At 40.1% G+C, this 12,459-nt stretch overlaps 1 protein-coding gene across 1 annotated transcript in view; it reads left to right on the top strand.

Moving 5' to 3' along the window:
- Positions 1-12,459, top strand: part of LOC118796783 (ephrin type-B receptor 1) — a 388,416-nt gene that overhangs the window by 128,867 nt on the left and 247,090 nt on the right. The window lies entirely within an intron of this gene.

Genomic DNA, 12,459 nt, shown 5'->3' on the forward strand with positions numbered 1-12,459 from the left:
TCTCCTCTCTCTTTCCCCTCTCTGCTTGTCTGAGTCTCTTTTTCTCTCTACATTTTCTGTTTTCTTTCTCTTTCTCTGTCTCTCCCTCGGCCTATGTCTCTTTATCGTTGCATTTTCTTTTGTCTGTTTTTAAACATTCTTCTCTGTTTTCTTTCTCGCTACGTTTATTTCTGTTTTCTCTCCTCTATTTTCTTCTACATTGCTTCACTACTTCTCTCAAATTCAAGTTCAGATTCTAATTGTAATGAACAATTGTTTTTGCCAAACCTCTCTCACTCACCTATGTCTCATTCTGTCTGCATTTTCTTTCAGTTGTCTCTTTGCTTCTCTGTCTCTCTGTCTTTCTCTCTCTCTACTTGTCTCTCTTGCTTTTATTTCTCTTTTTTGTCTGTCTTTTCTTGACTCATTCTCTCTCTCTCTCTCTCTCTCTCTCTCTCTCTCGAATCTAATCAAATCAAATATGCTTAATTGGCATGACAGGGTATGAGACCTATGTTGCTGTAAAATACATGTTAATTTGAATTATTATTAAAAATATAAATGAATAAAAATAAATTAAAAGCTATAAAGTTTGAAATATAAATATGGGAATACATATGAGCATCTCTCTCTCTCTCAACTCAGTTTAATTTTTTCAACTCAATGTTGCTTTACTGGCCTGAGAAACATTAGCACTTGTATTGCCAAAGCTTTTGTAGGAAGTTTAAGAAAGGAGCAAAGAACATTTACAAAAGGCAGTGACAGATATAACAGGTGTAATAATAATAATATAATAATAACAATAACAATAATTAATAATAATAGTAATAGGAAAAAGTTGTGTGTTTGTAGGTATGTGTCTCTGACACAGTGTGGTCACTCACTGTCCCTCAGGTGTGAACGCACTGTGCTGCCAGTGTGCAGCATCCTTTACGTTCTCCTAGAGTGTGCGGCAGCTTCTCTGTGAGGGGAAGATTTTTAAATGCATGAAATATTTTGGTGATTTTGGTAAAGAATTCTGTTCTAATCTGAGTAAATTCTGGTACAGTCAGTCAGAAAATGCAGCTCTGTCTCGGGCTTATTCTGCTGGCACTGCTGGCACAGTCTTTGATCCTTAGGTAGCCAAGACTTCCTGTGTCTGCCTGTCTCTACGGGCAGGCAGTGGTGACTGAGTCTGTACTTTGTCAAAGTGGACCTCAGTTTTGGGTCAGTCAGCATACTCAGGTAATCTGGTACGCTGTACTGACATTTTAGGGACAAATAACACTGCATTCTTTCTCTCTCTCTCTCTCTCTCTCTCTCTCTCTCTCTCTCTCTCTCTCTCTCTCTTGCTTTCTCTCGCTCTCTCTCTGCATTTTATTTCTGTTTTTATCTTTTTTTTGTTTCTCTCTCTCTCTCTCTCTCTGCTCTTCTCTTTTTTCTCTTTTCTTGTCAGTGTCTTTCTTTTCAGATTTTCTCATATTCTGCGGCTCTCTTTGTGCCCCTCCATCCCAACACACGCACAGTAATAATGTAATATGTAATAATTCAGTGATGCGCTGCTGATGTGCGGAGCGGATCAGTGATAATAACAGCAGTCACGCTGTGTTTTAACAGCCCTGGAAGACGGGATGAGCTAAAGTGAGCATGCTCTGAATTATCAACCTCCCCCACACACACACACACACACACACACACCACACACACACACACACACACACACAGACGTTTAATGAATCTTCAGGAATCAGAAAGCACCAGAGATTTGTTAGCGATAGTAATTTAGTGCATGAGCAGTCGGGTGATTGAGAGCGCAGCCGCAACTGCACAGCTAAGCACATCAGCGGAACACACTGCCCTCTGTCCTCCTTTCACTCTCTCTCTGACCTGGACTCACCCGGGCTGACCGTTACACATCTCGCTGAGCCACCAGCTCCTTTTCACGCAGCGCATCAGAGCATCAGAGCATAGTACTGTTCAGAGTCTGTATTAACACTGACCTTAGGCCACTACAAAAGAGAGGTGGAGGGAAGAGAGAGAGAGAGCAGCAGAGGTGTAGTCTATATGATACACAGGTTTACAGCCCTGCCAGTGGCCAGTCAGGAGTACTTACTACTTCTGATTAGACTGGACAGCAGCTGTGTGAGTGGCATGGAGTGGAGCATTTTTTTGCCTGGAGCAAGAAGCAGCTTTTTACAAAATGGTGATGCTAAAGTAGATTGTGGTTAAAACATATGCATTTGTTTGCCAACAGCAGTTTTCTGACCTGCCAGTCATTTCGGCCCTATAAACCTTTGCATACAAATGTTTTGGCACCTCTGGTTAAATCACATGATTTACTAGTAAAAATAAGATAACACCTCCCCTACTCAGAACACACTACTGCACAATTTAATACACTGAATGTAACATATTGGGAAAAAAGAAAACAAAAAATTAATGCATAAGTCACGCCACATTTTATATTTTATATATAATTTTTCCAATATGTTAAACCTTGTGCAATAAAATTTTCTGAAAAATGCCATATTGAAATGTGTTCTGTATGGACAGTGTGTTAAGTGTATTTCACTTGGAAAATCAACAAACGTGAATTTGGGGCTCAATCACCAAAGATACACTATAAGGACAAAAGTATGGGAACGCCCCTCTTAATTACTGAGTTCAGGTGTTTGAGCCACACCCATTGCTAACAGGTGTATAAAATTAAGCACATAGCCTTGCAGTCTCGATAGACAAACACTGGCAGTAGAGTGGGTCGTACTGATGAGCTCAGTGACTTTAAACATGGCACTGTCATAGGATGCCACCTCTGCCACAAGTCAGTTTGTGAAATTTCTGCCCTGCTAGGTCTGCCCCTGTCAACTGTGAAATGGAAGCACCTTGGAGCAACAACAGCTTGGCAACAAAGCGGTAGACCATGCCGCCAAGTGCTGAAGCACACAGTGTCTATCCTCTGTTGAATCACTTACTCAAGAGCTCCAAATTGCCTCTAGAAGCAACATCAACAAAAGAACTACGCATCAGGAGCTTCACGAAATCGGTTTCCATGGCTGAGCGGCTACACATAGGTCTAAGATCAAAATGCCAGGAGGACGTGACCTGTCTGCATTGTGCCAGCTGTAAAGTTTGGTGGAGGAGGGATGATGGTATGGGGTTGTTTTCAGGGGTTGGCCTAGAACCCTTAGTTCCAGTGAAGGGAAATCTTAATGCTTCAGCAGAACAAGACATTCTGGACAATTGTACGCTTCCAACTTTGTGGGAACAGTTTGGTGAAGCATGACTGAGCCCCAGTGCACAAAGCAAGGTCCATAAAGGCCTGGCTGGGTGAATTTGGTGTGGAAGAACTTGACTGGCCCTCACAGAACCCTAATCTCAACCCCATTGAACACCTTTGGGATGAACTAGAACAGACCGTGCGAGCCAGACCCTCTCGTCCAACATCAGTGTCTGACCTCACAAATGCTCTTCTGGATGAATGGGCAATAATTTCCACAGACGCACTTCAAAATCTTGTAGAAAGCCTTCCAGAAGAGTGGAAGCTTGTTATAACCGCAAAGCTTTCCTCTGAGCGCGTTCAACTGTCCAATGACGTTGCGTCAGTGGCAGTTCGAAAAGATGCGGTGGCTGGCTTCACAGGTCTCGGAGGAAGCCTGTGTTAGCCTTCACCCTCCTAGCGTTGATGGTATTGTGTAATTGGGGGAGTCCTAACTAGCAGGTGGAATTGGAAACGACTAAATTTGGGAAGAAAATTGGGTATAAATCCAAAAAAATATATATAAAAAAAAAAACTGTTGTGCATGCATGATGAGTATATCACAGAACTAGAAACGTTTTGCAGAGAAGAGTGAGTAAAAAAGACCTCCTAAAAAGACTATATTGCCGTAAGAATATGCTAAGGATGTTTTGAATACTTTGAGCAGGGAGCAGAAACTACTGCCACTCCACTCCACTCCACTCCCATCCACCAACATCTACAGATGGCCAAATGAGGGACAGGTGATGCACAATGATATGGGCATTATATCGATCCCAGCAGATAAATGTTTAAAATAATATATATCGTCATCTGACAGATGCTTAAAATAGATGTGTATTTTAAACAATATACAACGCTGGGCTATTGCACTAAAATATCTACATATTATTAATTTTACTGCATTTATAACTCAATATAAATACATGCTGCATGTCTCTGTAATGCAAATCCAGGTGTGTCTAGTCCCGATTTCTGTATTTAGTAAAAGTTGATGTATCGGTATTAGCATCAGGGTCAACAGATATGTACATGTACAGATAGTGCCTAGAGAGAGAAGAGCGAAAGGAGAGGAATGAGAGATGGGTACCGAGGAAGAGTGAAAGTGATGGAGAGAGGTGGCGAAGCTGAATTTCCATGCAGTGGTGACACTCTGAAGGCCCTGTTCCATTTGGCAGTGGTGATGTTATTTTGAGTCTGCTAATGGAGCACTTGCTGGCCGCCTACTCTCCAGAGGCAGAGCACTGACCTGTAATGGACATTCCGAGTGTTGCTGATCACAGCGGCAAAGTCCAGTACCCGTACACTGCTAAGTGTGAATGCTTTACATACTTTGTTCAGTCAGAGTCAGAAGGTGTGTGTGTGTGTGTGTGTGTGTGTGTGTGTGTTTGGCTGTATTTGGCTGAATTTATAGTTGTGAATGTTCTGCATCAATATGTGTGTGTGCAGATGTGTAGGTTAACACATAGGTATGGTCTCACTGAGCTGTGGATGTTAGCTGTGGTCTCACTAAAGGGTGGCTGTGGGTGTTAGCTATGGTCTCACTGAGCTGGAGCTGTAGATGGTAGCTATGGTCTCACTGAACTAGAGCTGTAGATGGTAGCTATGGTCTCACTGAGCTGGAGCTGTAGATGGTAGCTATGGTCTCACTGAACTAGAGCTGTGGATGCTAGCTACAGTTACGTGGTGGCGTATTTAGTAAACACTAAGCTCTGTGTGTGAAACTAACTTCTGTTGTCCAACCTATTTTGATTTAGTAGTGCATTAATGTAATAATCACTAACTGGCCCACATTTGAACTTAAGTACAGCTGGTACAACTGACCGCATGCTTCCTATTTAATAGTCCAGTTTGAGATGATGGTGTGTGTGTGGGTGTGTCTGTGTGGGTGTGTGTGTATGTGTTTTTTTTCTCCAATAACAGAAAAAATCTTAAGTGTAGACTGCTACTCCATTTTCTGTTCTGGCTCGTATGTTTGGCTGTTTACAGTGGTAGGACCATCATGAGTGCTTTACAGTGTGCGCGTGTCTGCGTGTGTGTGTGTGTGTGTGTGTATGTGTATGTGTGCAGGTGTGTGGGTTAATACAGAGTGACATGCGAGCAGAGAGTGGTACTCAGTTTTACTTAGAGTGCTCCCATTTGAGACTGTGTGTGTGTGTGTGTGTGTGTGTGTGTGTGTGTGTGTATGAGTGAGAAAGTCAACCTCTCTCTTTATCTGTGTAGACCACCATAGTTTGAGCCGGGTCGCACAGGGTCAGACAGAATATCAGAGTTCAGGCCAGTTTTTCAAATGCAGCGTCAGGCTCAGGTTTGTGTGTTTGACTTGTTTATTTCGAGGAGTATGCCAATGTGCATCACTGTGCAAAGGTCAGAGGCCACCCTTTATTTATTACATTACAAAACCTCCACTAAGTTAAAAATTTTATAGGAGGTCCTTCTGAGTAGATTAGATATAAGATAATCCACTATATAAGATAATCCACAAGGACATAGAAATTCAAGGGATTTCAAAAACTAATTAAAAGCTAAAGAGAAAATAGGATTCCTAACAACCACCCGCAAGACGTGGTGGACCACCAAACTTAAAGCACTTAAAGCTTTCGTACTTAATTTACTTGAGTTACATTCAACTAAATATCTACTAAATTGACCATAATTTTTCTTTGCAGCAGTGTGTCCTGACAGTCTGTTGTATTCCAGGAGAGTGAACGAGTACTAGCAGTATTCCACAGAGTGAATTCCATGCTAATTGTTCCAAATGAAGCTAATTCATTGGTATTAAGCTGATGGCCAGTGCACCAGCAATCAGTTCGTCAGCCTGAGGTTGTCTGTTGAAGCCAACACTATGTGTGTGTGTGATATAATGTATAGAAAATGTGTGTGTGTGAGAATATCTAGCTCGTTAAGTGCTTTATTTATGTTGAGATGAGCCAGCTAGCAGCTTAAAATATTATTCATAAGAGTTTGCACATATTCTCTGCTGGTTGTTTGAACATTTTGAACATACCACGACATACAGAGCATCCTTAAAATGCAGCCAATACAGAGTCCAACTATGTCAATCGATGTATCCTGCTATATTGTACACCCACAACAAGCTGAGGCAACATGCACAACATTTAGATTTGCTTTGTTTTTCGCTGCCTGTTGCTATAGAAGCATGCACAAAAAGTAGTGGGTTTAGTGGGCCTCATGATTGGCTAGTGGGCTTGTCAGGCATTGCCTCACGAAATGACCCCCTGACCCCAGGCCTGTTATCATGCTTATCCTGCTCATGCTGCACTGCTCATATTTGCAATCAAAGTTACACGGTAAACTGTCGCAGGTAGCACATGTGCTACAATTATACAGAAGGAAAGGCACAAATAATCTATATAGAGGAAACATGTTTTAAATGCATCATGCACAAGTAATTTCATTCTCTTAAAAGCATACGAGTAGCACACATAACGTCATTCTAATCACGTCAGTAATGCTGCGTTTACATGCTGGTGTTGAAATAAATATCATTCCATGCCTCGTAGTGGTACACCACCAAAGGCAGCACGCAGACATAAAAATGTTGCCATGTAATAAAGAAATCTTATATTGAATTACATATTGTATTGACGTTCTGTACTCATTCATTTAGCTTGTATAAAACTGAGTGTGCCTGAACGTCAACAATGACCTTCAATGTCCACAGCTCCCCAAAAAATAGCATCTGTTTTATTCCAGTGCCATGGTTGATGTAAAATTTGGGGTCTCAATGGAACGTTCCACTGACCGCTGTGGTACGCTGCCATCACCGCTGGCGGTGGTACAGTTTTCCGTCGTTGCTCTTTTGAAAACAACTGAGTATCTTGTTACCCATCGATCACCTGCAGCCAGCATGTGAATGCAGCTTAGCTGCGATGTAATTGTAAGAATTTAAATTGTAATGCATTAAACCTCTTTGTTACAGGAATAAATGACCACAGTACTGTAACACGCTTCTCTGTGTTCCCCCCAGCCCTGGTGGTCTATTTGTTGCAAATATGTGGGTGTAGTGATGTGGGACAGTGTGTACTTGATATCTGTGTGTGTATGTTTACCTGTACTAACGTTACATGTACACACACCTTCTGTGTTGTGTGTGTGTGTGTGTGTGTGTGTGTGTGTGTGTGTGTGTGTGTGCGCCCTGGCATGCTCTGTGAGACCATGAGCAGAGAGTTTAATAAGCTGCAAAGGTGAGCGCCGATGGCCGTCTGGACACAAACGTGATGAAAGGGTTTTCTGTGTGTGTTTGTGTGAGGACAACGTGCTGGATCTCCAGCCACACTGAGCAGAAGGCCGCTGAAGGGAATTCATCTCTTTCGCCCTCTGTCCGCCTGTCCATCTGTAAAGCTATTTCTCCCATCATGCTCTGTCCAGCCACTCTCTTTCTGTCTGATTTTTTTATTCTCTCTCTGTCCGCTACCAGACCTCTGTAAATAAGTAAATACATATTGTCTGTTATCATTTTTTATTATTTAATACATGTGGTCTTGTTTTATTTTTTAACTTTATTTATTTTTTATTTTGTTATTTCGGTATGGTTATTATCATGATTCCTATCATTAAATCAAAAATTACTTTTAGTTCTATGAAGTATATTCAACTTTGAAGTTTATATGCTTTGGCAACATTGCACTTAGGACATGCCAGTAAAGCTATGAATATGAATTAGAGAGAGAGAGAGAGTGAGAGAAAGAGAGAGAATAGATTAAGAGCTAGAGAAAGACAGAAGGAAGGGGAGAAAGACAGAAGGAAGGGGAGAGAGAGAGAGAGAGTGTAAAAAAGGAGCTGGAGGGAGACGGAGGGAAGGAAAGCAAAAGAGATAGAGAGGAAGAAAGAGAGAAAGTAGAAAAAGAGTAAGAGAGAGACAGGGAAGGGAAGCAAGAGAGAGAGAGAGAGTAGAAGGAGCTAAAGAGAGAAGGAGGGAAGGGAAGAGAGAGACAGCGGCGCTGCTCTGATGTATGAACACTGATCTGTTGAGGAAATGACCTTGTCTCATGAAACTTTTACAAGCCAGCAATGAAGTTCTGCAGCTGCAGCGACTTTGATGAATAATATGACTAGCATGAATATTTGTTATCATAGCATTCTTCATCGTATTAAAAGGTTTTAGAGAGAGATAGAGAGAGAGGAGAGAGAGAGAGAGAGAGAGCATATGTAATGGGGCTAGAGCAAGAGGATGAAAGGCACCGATATGAGTCGGTCTCTCTCTCTCTCAAGTTCAAGTTTGCTTTATTGACATGACAAATTTACATTTGTATTGTCAAAGCACTACAAAAATGATCTATTTATTAAAAGTTAATAATAAAAAATAATAATATAAATAAAAAACAAAAATAAATAAAATAAATAAAAAACAAAATACAAAACCAAGATTAATATATGACAATGAAACAATTAAGAAGAAAAAGAAAGGGTTAATTATCAATTAATAATATAAAAGTATATGCAATAATAAAAGAAAAACTATTTAATATGTGTAAGTTTATAACAGGAAAGAAAAAACATTAATTATCAAATATATTTATGTGAGTAACGAGAAAAAAGAGAAGGGAAAAAAAGGACATCTATATTAAATATATACATACATAAAAGGCTGTGGTGTGGTGGTCACTCACTGTCCCGGAGTGAATGGCACTCGTACACATATCTGGCTGCAGTAGACGCTGATGGACGCCCTCCTAATAAATAAGTTATTTATCTGTTTTTCAAATTGATTAAAATATTTGTTTCTAATAAATTCATATTTTGGGCAGTTTAGTAGGAAGTGCACATCTGTTTCTACCTCTCTCCCCCTCCCCTTCCCCCTCTCTCTGTTTACTCTTTATCTCTATACATGTCTGATATTTGCCCTCACTCTCACTCAGCCTCTCAGCTCTAATTTTAAAACCCGTCTGAACGGCTGGTGAGCGTGGAACCCTCACTGATCCATCATGACCAAGGTGACTTCTGATGGAATGCAACTGTTTTCTCTTTCCTGCTTCCTCCAATCTGCATAAAATGCCATATTTTTAAGGTGTTCATTTATTTCCACTTGTATTAATATGGAATTGAAGATGGAATCAAGTAATATAGTGTTATGTTATAAAACCCATTTTTAAACCTCTAGTTTATACCTGTCTGCCTTCTTGATTTGTTTATTGCTTTTCTTCGTAGCCCTCGTCCCACTCGAAACTTTGCATTTGGCCCCCCAAGACAAAAAGAGTTGGCACCCTTGTGTTATAGTATGTTTAAAAATGGCAAGTTGGGTCCACAAGGCCAGTATGGTTGGTTTATGTCGTCTGAAGTTTATCCACATTAAACCCTTTAAGGATGTTGTTTGAATGTTTTGATTGGTTATTGAAATTTTACAGTGGATTTTGCATACAGAGCCCTGCTGGTGACATCCTGTTAAGTTGTGGCCATGACTTAGTAAGGCATGGTAATGGGGTCCTAATGTGTGGCCATGACTTAGTAAGGCATGGTAACGGGGTCCTAATGTGTGGCCATGACTTAGTAAGGCATGATCTCATTCTCACGACTTAATTATCTTGTTCCCGCGCCTTACTAAGTCGTGGCCATGCATCATCTTGTTCCCATGTGTTAATAAGGCATGGCCACGCAGCAGGGCTCCATTTTTGCATAACTGATTAGGCTGTTTTTAAAAATTATTAGTCATGAATTTGACTGAAATTGAGAGCGAGGCAACGTAACATTGTAGCTAAGCTACACTTAACAGGTGCTTTCATTATGTGGAGTTTTATTTGGTCTATATGGAAGTTCAGGGAGGCCATGAGGTAGTTATAATTTTCTGGATTGTTATTTTGAGATCATAATTGCTATCCTGAAATAACAAGTTACTTATCTTGTTATCGCGAGATAACAAAAGTTGTTATCTTAAGATAAGTTAATTATCTTGTGTTCTCAGGATACACATATAACTCAAATATCATGAATAACAAATAACTCATCATCTTGAGGTTATTTATCTTGTTATTTCAAAATAACAAAATTGTTGTCTTGAAGGAACATGTTATGTATCATCTTGAGATAACAAAAGTTAACTTAAGATGACAAATGAATTATCTTGTGATCTCAAGATACACAAATAACTCATATAACATAAATAACTAGTGTTCTTGAGATAACGAGCCATTTATCTTATTTCAAGATAACAAAATGATCTTGAAATAACGAGTTATTTAGCTTGTTATCTCAAGATAACAAAATTGTTTTCTTGAAATAATGAGTTACTTATCATGTTATCTCAAGATAACAATCCAGAAACTTATAGCAACAGCTCTAGTCTGATAATGACTAAAGGCCCAGACCAGGGCGAGGTGGGGGTCATCCCTGTTGTAAAAATACCATGCGGACCACCGCTTTGTGAGCTTGTTAGCACAGCCGTTTTAAGCAGCGCGCGCTCTTGTGAAGCGGTCACTGGCTAATGTGAAGAGAAGGCAACAGATTTTGTCGTGTACCATAACAGGTAGTTTAACAAGAGAACAAGGCCTCTGCTGTATCCTAATTAAACCTTTATAGTGCTGCACATGCTCTCTCTCTCTCTGTTTCTCTCTCTCTGTCTCTGTCTTTTAGCTTCTCACCCTTTTCCTCCGTCTCCTTTTTTTCCGAGTCCACATTTCTGCTGTTTTTATTGTGCTTACGTCCACCCACTCTTTTTCACACACTGTCTCGTGTTGTACCTCGTTCCTCCCTTCTGCTGCTTCCTCTCTCTCTCTCTTTCTCTCTCTCTCTCTCTCTCTCTCTCTCTCTCTCTCTCTCTCTCTCTCTGCTGATGAGCTGCAATAATGAGATATTTATGTTCTCTCATCTCTCTGTCTGTCCAACACTGTGATGGTAGCGAGACAGCACATGTGAAACAGTGGCAGGCTGGTGGACCAGCTCTCTTGCTCACTCTTTCTTTCTCTCTCTCTTTCCTTCTTTGTCAGTATCTCTCTCTCTCTGGCTCCAGGCTGTGTGGCAGGCTTATAAAAGCAGGAGATGCATGTATGTGTATCAGGCAGGAGTTCATGTTATGGCAGTCCCAGCCTGAGGGCCTTAAAGGAGTATTCCATTATTTTTCAGCCTGGTTGCTGTCCGCCACATATGTACTACACGGTCAGTTTCCATGGATGGAAATTACCCTGTACTTACAAAACAACACACAAAAAAAACTGTGACTCCAGACACATTTAATGAAATTAATACTGCCTTTTACTGTAATTAAACAGTTTGACTACTGTAACTGCTGAGTACTAGCAGCCATTAAAGTAGTCTAATAAATACATAAACATGAACAAATGTCTGGAAAAAATAGCTGATCAATTTCATAACCTGAATTTGCACACTATTTTTGTAAAATAAGAGCAGTCTTGAAACACAGTGTGTTGTTTATTTGTTTATTTTTAGGATCCCCATTAGTTGCTAATGTGATAGCCGCTATTCTTCCAGGGGTCCAGTAGACATATCATACATACGATATCTTGTTGCAGCCAAGACAAAACCTTGTCCAATCTCCATTTTTGGAGTTTTTCATATTTTGAAATAATTTGAAATCACAAACTGTCATTTACATTATTACAAACTTTCACAATGAAGGGCCAATAGAAATGGTCCAAAATTGGATGGAATAAATTAACATTAACTGTAAAGTTACCTTTTTGGAGATAGAAGGTTTTGTTCCACAGTGATGATATGTATGGTTTATTTACATGTATTTAACCTCATGTGTTTAAAAAAACGAGTATTGGCCATGTATCTTCACACTACTTTGACTTCTGTTTACAGCGTACCTTACCCTTTTTTCTGTCAGTGTGTTGTCAATAGGCCAATCATAGTATTTGATTAAGTCATTAAAATGACCACATTGCCATTTCAGTAGGCAAGCTGTAACTCTGTGCTCTGATAGAGCTCGTCTCATCACCTTTAGTGCATTTACAACCCTACAAGTGGATAAAAACCTAGCAAAATAGACCAGAATGACCACTTAAAGATTTAAAGACATGTAGACGCTTTAGATGCGTCTCCAGGAATCGCTATGAGAAGATTAGCTAGATTGATGGACTGGATCTGTATAACCTGCACATCTCCAGAGTTCAGAACATTGCAGTGTCTGATATTTTATAGAAACTAATAAAAGTGGCTACCAAATCTGCCAAAGCTCTTAATTAATAAACTCGCACGTAAATATTACAGCTTCTTATTCTCCGGTTTCTCATTTGAATTTTCCGTTCCACCTTAAATGGTGCTGC

This window comes from Colossoma macropomum, unplaced genomic scaffold (assembly GCF_904425465.1).
Source record: "Colossoma macropomum unplaced genomic scaffold, Colossoma_macropomum, whole genome shotgun sequence".
NCBI classification, from domain to species: Eukaryota; Metazoa; Chordata; class Actinopteri; order Characiformes; family Serrasalmidae; genus Colossoma; species Colossoma macropomum.